Below are 10,474 nucleotides of genomic sequence, written 5' to 3' on the forward strand. Positions count from 1 at the left end.
GCACTGGGAGTTCATTATAGATCAGGAAACGGAATTAGTTAGCACCCATATGGTTGGAGACAGTAATTAATTAATTTGTGCCCATTTTTCTGTGGCTTAAATACAGTATAAAAATTCTGTTGAGTGTTTCCAAATGTATTTGTGCTATATTCACATTAAGCTAAGAATATGAACAACTGGGTTTCTAGAGTCTCTGGGTTCCATGGAAAAGACACTGTATACAAATTTGTCCTATAATTTACAATTTGTGTTTAGTGGAGACAGACTTGTGCGTCACCAGGGCAAGCTAAAACCCTGGGTTCTTTAGGAAAAGTATCAGTCATGGCTGCCATACTGTAAATTAATTTTATTGAAATAAGAAGCTACATCGGTTCATTTGTGCATTGAAGAAACTTTGCTAATTTTAAAGGACTGTTTTCATCTCATAAGAGAAAACTAGAAATGTGGATAAAATCAATATTAACACTATAATAGGCTTGGCCACTCCTGTTGATTAGAGTTCTTTCAGTCTAATTTAAAATGTGGGATTGCAACAGTAGAGACGTGTGCTCTTTCACAGTCAGTTACTCCTTCCTCTACACATGAAGCAAACTTGTGCTCTGTAGTGATTCATTCTGGTGGACAGAATGAGAATCCAGGTTTATTTGATCTCAGATTAGGACCTGTTCTACAGGCCCTCTGCAGTGGCAGAGGGGTCGGGCGTCAGTGCACTGCCAGATCAGAGAGACATTACTCAGAGTTGTCAAGGTTCTGTCATAGAAGCTTATAATGTCTGGGAGTTTATTTAAAACAGGCAACAGAGCTGGGTGCTGGTGGCTCACACCTAGAATTTTGTCTACTCAGAAGGCTGAGAGAACCTTTGTTTCAGAGACAATCCTGCAAGATAAGTCTGAAAGACTTTTATCCCCCACTAATTGGCAAAAAGCTAGAAGTAGAGGTGTGGCTTGAGTGGTAGAGCACCAGTGGTACATGAAAAAGCCAAGAGAGCGTGTAAGGCCCTGAGTTCAAGCTCTGGTATCAGTGCATGTGTGCACACCTGCACAGACACAGAAATGTGTAATGAATATATATATATGTTTGATTCATACCAATTCTTATCTATTTGGTCTTTTGTTGTTGTTTGTTTTGGTCAGTTGTGGGTCTTTAACTCAGGGGCAGGGAGCTATCCCTGAGCTCTTCAGCTCAAGGCAAGCACTCTACCACTTGAGCCACAGCGCCACTTCTGGTTTTCAGGGGGTTAATTGGAAATAAGAGTCTCACAGACTTTTCTGCCCGGGCTGGCTTTGAGCTGTGACCCTCAGATCTCAGCCTCCTGAGCAGCTAGGATTACAGGCGTGAGCCACCAGTGCCTGGTTTCTCTTTGGTCTTTTAACAATAACAAATATTTTAAAAAATTAAAAAAAATTCTTGACTTTTCTTAGTATCGATGCTAGTCCCCAATAGCTCGGCATGGAATAGGAAAAAAACTGCAAAAACTCAATTGAAAGAGAATTATAGTCCTAAACAGGTGATGTTGAAAAAGAAATGGAAGAGAAAGAGAAGGAAAGAGACAAGAAGGAAAAGAAGATACACTAAAACCCACTAAATGAGGAAGAGGAGGAGGAGGAGGAGGAGGAGGAGGAGGAGGAGGAGGAGGAGGAGGAGGAGGAGGAGGAAGAGGAGGAGGAGGAGGAGGAGGAGGAGACAGAGTGCATCTCAGGGGTAGAAGAGGAGAGGATCCGTCTTTGTGTTCTTCCTGCCCCCGGGGCTGACTTGCTTAGGCTTTCTAGCTATAGTTCAAGTTGAGCACAGCTGCCTATTAAGTATCTTATGTGCTCTAGAGTAAGCGTTCTAAGTTCCGGTTAGAACGTGCTCCTTGTGTTTGCCATTGCAAGTGATATTTGTAATCAATGATTGCGACTGGTTTGCACATCTCTAAGTGAGCAGTATCTGCTCCTGGAACCAACAAGGGTCACAGGTTTTGATGCAAACCAATGAATGCTCCCCCTCCACCCCCCCCATCATCCCTTCAGACAGAATAAAGTTAGGACCCTGAAAACAAACCAAGCAGACAATTAATAAAAAAGGCAAATTCACATCTTCCCATAGGTTTAATTTATGGGGGTGAATTACAGGGGATGAACTGAAGGAAAAAAAAAAACCACCAGATCTAATGAGATGTTTTGCTTAATATGGTATTTCAAAGGGTAAATGGTATGCTTTAATGAGGAAGGGAGAGGAAAAATACTGGTAAAAGAGCGTTGCACTGTAGCCTACAGGTAAATATGAGGCGTGAAGATGACAAGTTGCATTTTGGTAAAGTGTTATTGATTGGAATTTTCTCTGCAAGTACCATTTCAGAAGCTATCTATAGGATTTATTCCATACAATAGAGGCCTGCTGTGACTGTGTCAGAATCCGCCTTGCTTGGGCATCAGACGTCAATTAGATAATGACCGTGGCAGGGAGTGAATAGCCAGAGCGTCATTCATCTTCCTCTCTACAGGACAGAGTAGCGGGTGTTGCTGATGCTCTGTGCACCTTGAATTAGGTCATTGCTGAGTTGGTCGGCCTTTGAGAGAGTCTGTCTGCGCATTTACATGGGATGATGTGCCCCCTCCCCTCCCCTCTCCCTCTTCTCCTACACAGCCATTGTTCCAGAGCCCATATTGTACCGCGATCTGAATTTATGTCCAGGGATTATAAGCAAGGGACACCGCCACACTCCATAATCAGCTCATTAGCATTCTGCTCAGGCTAGCCAGTGTGAGTACAATTTTCAATGGCCTAATGTGACAGGTAATCATAAATTAGTATTTGCTTTAAAACAACAGCAGAGCCCGCAGACTGCAGGCGGGAGGCGGGCGAGGAGGAGGAAGGGCCTCTGGGATGGCGTGCGAGCTCATTAGGCAGGTGTCATCATCTTCACGCAGCAAACAGCCCACACGGAAACGCTTGCACCGAACCCGGCAGTCAACCAGGACGAGTTCAGGTTCATGAGCCCAGCCACCATCGACGGGAATTAGTCAGAGTAATAATTAAATAGTTGCTTGCTAATTTATCATTTTACATTTATTACCGCATTTGCATAATGTCTGTCTTACACCCCCCCACTCCCAATCTCCGGGTGCATTAAAAGACTGTCATCTGTGTGTGAAAAGAAAAAAAAGAAATGTGAGTTATTTTCTTTCCCAAGACTTATCAGAGCTGTCCTGTCTGACAGCCTTGCTGTTTGCCTCAGGTCTCTTAAGCTGGGTTTCTCTTATAATTTCCACCTGGTGTCATTGTAGCTGGGGATACTTTGGGCCCATGGTGGGAGGAGCTAAAGAGCCAGACTGGTCCTTCGCCAGGCAGCGGTGGGCTGGAGAAAGCCGCAAGTCCGCAGCCACTGTCCCTCAATGAACCTGCTGTGGCCATGGGCCTGACGGGCACCTCTGCGGGCCATGGGCAAGGCTCAGGGTGATGGAGCAGGACTCAGGGCCCCGCAGAGCTGTGGAGTCGCTGCTCGGTGGATTTCCAGCCGCCCTGTTGGCATAATCCGCTCTTCTTGAGAAATGAAATCATAGGAAAGCATATAGTCTCTCCTTTAAAAAAAAAAAAGTCTTTTCTTTTTGGTGCAGCCATTGCTTAAACCTGGTAGGAAGTGCCCACATTTGCCTGAAAAACAGGGAGAGAGGATGTTAGGTTTCCTAGCCAAACTTCTGAAGATGATGGTGGTGTACACCAGCGCCTTCCCCAGCCTCTAGATGGAGAGGATGGGGAGCAAGATCACACGGAGGGGTGGAGTGGGGAGGGAAAGTCAGTCAAATGGGAGGGAGGGGCTCTGCTTCCCGCGCACTTGGGCTCTGTTTAGGTTGGTGGGTAATGTGGTGATAAATTATTCAGTGCAACAACAGAACTGAGGACAATTTTTCAGGGTTTCAATTAATTATCTCTTATTGTTATTGATATGAGGCCCCTTTATAATGTAAAATAAACGAGTGAATGCTTTCTTTGTCTTTTGCTTCTCTCCTTTCTCAGGGACCTTTGGTCTGGGTGGTAACAGCCTGGCTGGAAAGTTGGGGGGATGTGGATCCCCAGAGGCAGAAATCTAGGCTGGGGAAAACACTGAGGGCTAACTTTACTTATTTCCTAATGTTTGATCAGAACATACACCCCTTCCTCCCCTGCCCAGCCCTCTTGTCGCCATTTGGAAGCCCGAGGTTTCAGCAGTACTGTGATTTGCTTAAATCTTCAGTGCTTGTGTGGCTTGCACCTACCTTCAGGTGAAGACATTCAGAAAATAGCGCTGGCCAACTCAACACGAGGGTGTGTAAACTGAGGAGCGCTTTATATGTGTGCCATCACAAGCTGCCATTTTAGTGTGCTGGCCAGAGTCATTAGAGATTTCACAGCAAATAAACCATCTTCGCTGTAGAAGAGTCTCTGGATAGATTTCGTGTCTTTGTTCTGTCAGCAAGTTTCGTGTAGTAAGATACTAGTTTAAACAATGTAAAGAGAGTCTGGCACTGGTGGCTGGTGATGACAGCGGCGCCATCATAAGAGCTGCTGGGGACGTGGATGGGGTTTCACCTCAGAAACAGGTGCACTCTGAGGCCTGTGCTCTTTCTAACTCACAAGGCGATCTGGGTAAATATTCTAGGAAATGGGATTGACATTGATTGGAGAGCTTTATTACTGAAGATTTAAAAAGGCCACTTCCAATAAATCACCTTTGCTTCCCAAGAAAATACAGCAGGTTATTGACATGGAGCTAAAGCATGTGTTGCTTGACTGGTTGGGTGAAGTAACAGGTGAGTTTTGAGAGGTGTGTTTGAGAGTTTTGGGAAGTGCGTTTTCAATGGTTCATTGGGTAACACGGCAATTCTCAGGTGTAGACTTTTAGATGAATATTGCCTTTTATAACTTTGCCAGAAGGGCAAATAATTTGGCAATAATTTTAACTTCAGGTGAAAGAAAATTAATAACTAGAGGATATTTTGTTTTCCCTGTGTCCTTTTGTCATCCAAATGGGCTGGGATAGAACAGAAACGATGTCTCTATTTCGATTATGGAACTATAACTAGGGGAATAAAACCCCTTTTGACTCTCATATGGGAACCCTGCTCCTTAAGATCACTGCTGGTCAGTTAACAGCAAATCCGCCTGTTGTTGACGTTCATATTATTCTCTAGTTTTGGGCTGGTCAGTCATCCGATGCCACAGGACTACATTATGGACAATTTCAGTGCATTGTGTTGTTGTGGGTTATCACTAGTTTCCATTTGAAACCTAGAGAATGGAATTTCATGATAACTGACCAGAAAACCCAGCTCCCCCTGCACTGGGTAGAATCAAATGTATTTTATCCAGGGCTTCTCAGTCATTGCCAAGTTCCCCTTAACGCTAATTTGGGGCCAACTTTCTTGATAGGGACCTATATCTTCGTTATAAATCATCATCATCTTCAAATGGCATTTCTTGTTCTCATTAATGATATGTAATGTGGAGAGAGTTGCTGTTTTGAGAGATGTAAACGTTTTTAGTAGCTACCCTTTACTCCATTAGCTTTGAATTGTCATTGTTGCCAAATACAGAAGGAAAGCAGGGCAAATCGAACTAGTCGGTTGCTAGCCCTGCACCCTGGCATCACTGAATCTTCATTTGTTGTGGGGCCGATGTTCTCTCTGATGGGTTTGCGTCTACTTCATAGAGCTTCCTAGCAAAGATTCTGAAAGAAGACAGCTAGGTTTACTTGACATTACATATTCTGTAACTGGCCAAGTGCTTTATAGTTCGGAAAGCTGTGAATCTACTTAGAAATGTTGTTCTGTTTCTGTGACAGAAATTCACAAAAGAAACAGGGCCTCCAGTGTGTCGGTTCACGTTTCATAGCACATTCCAAATTATGAACAAACTCACAGACAAATGAAGTCATTATTGAGTTCAGCTTCTTGTCTGTAATCTCTAGTATTTTCCATCTGAAACAACACAACCACAAATAATTACATGTAAATTTTTATCAATGATTTGCCTAATACCCAATTTAGTTTACAAGTACAAAGACCTGCTGAATGGCCAAATATGTTTCTTTCTTTTTTACACACAGTACCTTGAAGAGTTTATAGAAATAATTACTTGAAATGATTGACTTTATATTAATCAGATACAACGACTATGCAAACATAGTCGTTTGGAGTCTCTAAATTACATTCCCTATATTTCATGGATTTGCTTCATGTGTTAAGTTTACTATGACACTCTCTAGAAAAAATAACTAGGACAACAGTCAAATGGGACTATTTCCATAGAGTAATTTATCATGCCAGAAGGATAACTGATACCAATATCTTAGATGTTTTTGGTTGATAGAAGACAGATGTTTGTTCTTACCTTCCAAACTCACCTCACTTGTTCAGGGTTGACATTGGCTCTCTTTAAATTACACATCTACGCAATGTATATTGGAGACTGAATGATGGCGTTATTGATATTGCATTACTGCTCTTTCTGTTGGCTTCTGGTGGAATTTTATATGTAAATACATTCCAGGGTAAAATCGATGTCTCCGGTTCTTTCAGTCTACACTTTAGTATTGACCCCGTGTGGTAATGTCACTCCTTGTTCCTAAAACATAGCTGTGAATTACCTCATGTCCTAGGAAAGCAAATGGAGCTTTGGGTCTTAAGATGTCATCTCTAAGAGCCTGGTGAATCAATCTGAATTACCCAATTTATCTGCCTTCATAGGGTGAAGGACTGAGTTGAAGCTTTGGAGATTGGAATCTTTAGTTCTAGGGAAGCTTGAGATTTCTGACCCTGAGGTCTTTCCCACTAAGCCAGCCCTCTAGCATCTGACAGTTCATATTTGTTGAATTCCATAACCTTGATCCTGGTCCTGCTTTCCCAGTGAAATGTGTCATCATTTTTGTCTGCCCCTGAAATGCACAGCACATGAGACACAGTGTATTTGCTTCTCAACAGCAGCGAACAGCTCACAGAGACAGCAAGACCTGGGTGGCTCCAGCTGGAAGAAGCCGATGTGTCTCCATTAAGAGCTCCCACCCAGAGAAGTCTGTGTAAACTCAGCCACAGCAGGTCTTGCTGATCTCTGCATCCACGACCATGTAGATAACTAATGACCTTTTCAAATCCCCTGGTCTCTCAGTTACCCAACCTTTTCTCCTCCAATGATCCTGACCACTGGTTCTGGTTTAAATATATGTATCTCGCTCCAAAGCAATGCTTTCTGTGCGTGGATCTTTGGTCACAGTGGGTACAGCCTTGTGAATGGAATGAAAGCCTAATAAATGAAGCCTCAGAGCAGTGTGCTAGTAGCTCTCACATCTGTAATCCTAGCTGCTGAAATCTGAGGAACAAGGTTTGAAACCAGCCTGGGCAGGAATGTTTGTGAGACAGTTATCTTCAATTAACTACCTCAAATGCTAGAGGTGGGGGAGTGACTCAAGGATAGAGCTAGCCTTGAGTGGAAAAAGCTGAAGGATTGTGCCCTGGCCCTGAGTTCAAGCCCTAGTACTGGCACACACACGTGCATACATGCATGTGCACGCATGCATGTGCATGCGCACGCTCACACACACACACACAGAGGAGGTTTCACATAGAGTCCACTCTCTTTTACTGCTGCATGTGAGAACAATATGCTTGCTTCCTTTGGAGGCTGAAGCAAAATGGTACCATCCTGAATTAAAAAGACGAAGCACATAGCAACCATCACATTTACCTAGATCCTAGACTTCCAAGACCTAGGAGAAGTAAGTTTCTGTTCTTTATTTATGTAACTAGTCTTATATATTTTGTTAAAGCAGCACACATGGCTGGAAGCATCCCTCTCGTTTATTCAATGGTGATACCTGAAAACTTGTCATTACCCATGTCTATAGCTTTTCCATGTCTCCTCCCTCCCTCCCGCATTGCCTCTATTTCAACCTCACATATTGACCTTATCATATATCATCTCTTCTTTAATCTTCTGATATGATAGATCAATTAACTCTTGAGTACTAAGTCAACTTTACATATTGCCACATGAGTTTAAGATTTTAAAGACTTTTTAATGTGTTGATGACTTCTAAACTTACATGTTTAGACGAGGTTTAGTCTCTAAATATCTGCCATCTCCAAACATTTCCTAACCTAAACTCTGGATCTTCTCTAATGCACTGCCTTTCTCACTCCAATAAATTTAAAATCTATTATTATATTGCTTCCTATGGAAAAGATCTTAATTCCTGTCTCTTTTATAATGGAACCCAGGCCTAGAGGCACTGGTGTTTCTGTGCTTATGAAACCACTTCCAGGGTAGAACTGATACCCAGGAGGAGGGCAAAGACATAAAAAAGACAGAGGCAGATAGCAGCATGAACTCCAAGACTATTATACCATGGCATGAACAGCTAACAAAACAGGAGCGTGTAGAAGAAAAACTTGCAGTATTAGATTCCCCAAGAAAGCATGAAGATACTATTCATCAGAGAGCCAAGAATCTGTGGTACTGTGTGAATCCATCAGACTGATTCCAAGAGGAATTTTCTGCATGAGATAGCGGTGAAGGTAGCCCAGAGCAAGAACATTACAATTAAGAAGACCATATGTCTCCAAGGGCAGTCCTAATTGATACCTGTTCACTTATTTATTTTTAGTGGTCTTCAACCAATCTGTGTGATACGCTATTTGGTTACTTATTTGTAATTTATAGGACATTAAAGAAAGTTGGATAGCTTCTGGAGACACCAAGTCCATATAGAAGATTTTGTCAGGAAGATCTAAAGTATCTTTCTGCTTACTTTAGTTACCTGAGCTAGTAAATTACCTGAAGTAATGGACCAGGTTGTATTGGACAGTTCCAGTTACTAAAACCTTAAAGTTATTCCAAGTGCAGAAATGTTACTAGAGCCAGGCGCTGGTGGCTCAGGCCTGTAATCCTAGCTACTCAGGAGGCTGAGATCTGAGGATCGCGGTTCAAAGCCACCCTGGGCAGGAAAGTCTGTGAGACTCTTATCTCCAATAAAAACTACTAGAAAACTGGAAGTGGCACTGTGGCTCAAGCAGTAGAGTGCTTGCCTGGAGCTGAAGAGCGCAGGGACAGCACCCAAGCCCAGAGTTCAAGCCCCACGACTGACAAAAAAAAGAAAAAAAAAAAAAGAAAAAAAGAAAAAAGAAAAAAAGAAATGTTACTAGACTTTTGATGTTGAGAGTTGGCTGCTAGTAGAGATGCTGCTGATTAGAGATGCAGTGTGGCTTTTGATGACATCTTATGGACAGTTAGCTGTCAAAGAAGGTTGAGAAATGTGGTAATAATGAGCAAGCCAGTGTAGCCATGAGTCGAGGCACTTTGTAGAAAAGCAGAAGCGGAAATGGTAGCATCTGGATGGTTTACCAGTCATTTCTACTACTTGTATGCACAGTTTTGTCTGCATCCCCTGCTCTTGGGTCCAGAATGGAGACCTCAAATAAAAGTATGAAGCATCCACTTGACAACCCAGAGTGCACACTAAGTTTTAAGCCAAGATTAGGTATTTGACATGGAAGCTGGCTATGTTGGAATGAGCCTGGAGTCCCATCTTAGGACCCAGGAGTAAAAGGTCATGAGTGTAAGTCTAGCCAGGACTACCTGACAGAATCCAGTTTAAGAACTGCAGGTGGACACTTCCACCTGTAGGTCTGTAGGTCAGCAGCAGGATTGAAGTTTACACATTGAAAGGTGAGCAGGGAAAATCTCCGCATTATCCTCATCCAGAAGGCATGATGATCTCCACCCAGCTTGACTCTCGTCCTGACTACTTGGCGATACTAAAAGAGATGATACTCTGTTTTCTCCCAAGCACAATTTAAGTTGAAATATAGAAATGTGATGTAAAGTATTATCTTTACTGCAGAGGGCTGGTTGCATGCTCTGGGATGGAGTATTATAAGCATGTCATCAATTCCTACTTTGGTACATATCTATAAACAAAACAATGTTACTGGGGAAAGAAAGACTTGTAAGGTTACTTAGGGAAAATAAGTTCAGAATCAGAATATTTTAAAAGCAGAAATTTGACCATATTAAGCAGAGCATATAGGATCTCCAGAGACATGGGAGAGAAGGGACGATTAGAAGGCACTTCTGATGTGGTTGGACCAATAATCAAGATTTCTCCATTGACTTTTGTGTCCTGTAGCAAGTCCTTTCAATTAGACACATACGCATTACCTTAGATGGTATGAGGAGCCTAGGAATTAGACAAAGAAACCTGTGGCCTTTGCTAAATCTAGTCAATTCTAACAGTAGATCATACACTCCATTTGTTTATTTATTTATTTCTTCACTTATTCATTTGAACGAAAACTAGAGCCTGGGGGCTATCTCTCAGCCGTTCACTCAAGGCAGATTCTCTACCACTTGAGCTGCAGCTTTACTTCCTATTTTTTGGTAGTTAAATGGAGAATCTTCAGGCCTAGCTGGACTTATTTTGAACTACAGTCCTCAGATCTCAGTTTCTTGAGTAGTTAGT

General features: G+C 42.5%; 1 non-coding gene across 1 annotated transcript; it reads left to right on the top strand.

Moving 5' to 3' along the window:
• The first annotated feature begins 9,714 nt into the window (after window positions 1-9,714).
• LOC138819740 (small nucleolar RNA SNORD81) lies at window positions 9,715-9,790 on the top strand. The gene has a single exon (XR_011369594.1). It is a non-coding gene; the product is annotated as a small nucleolar RNA SNORD81 (small nucleolar RNA).
• Window positions 9,791-10,474: the final 684 nt, after the last annotated feature.

The sequence above is a fragment of the Dipodomys merriami genome, unplaced genomic scaffold (genome assembly GCF_024711535.1).
Source record: "Dipodomys merriami isolate MVZ:Mamm:240054 unplaced genomic scaffold, mDipMer1.0.p SCAF_81, whole genome shotgun sequence".
NCBI lineage: Eukaryota > Metazoa > Chordata > Mammalia > Rodentia > Heteromyidae > Dipodomys > Dipodomys merriami.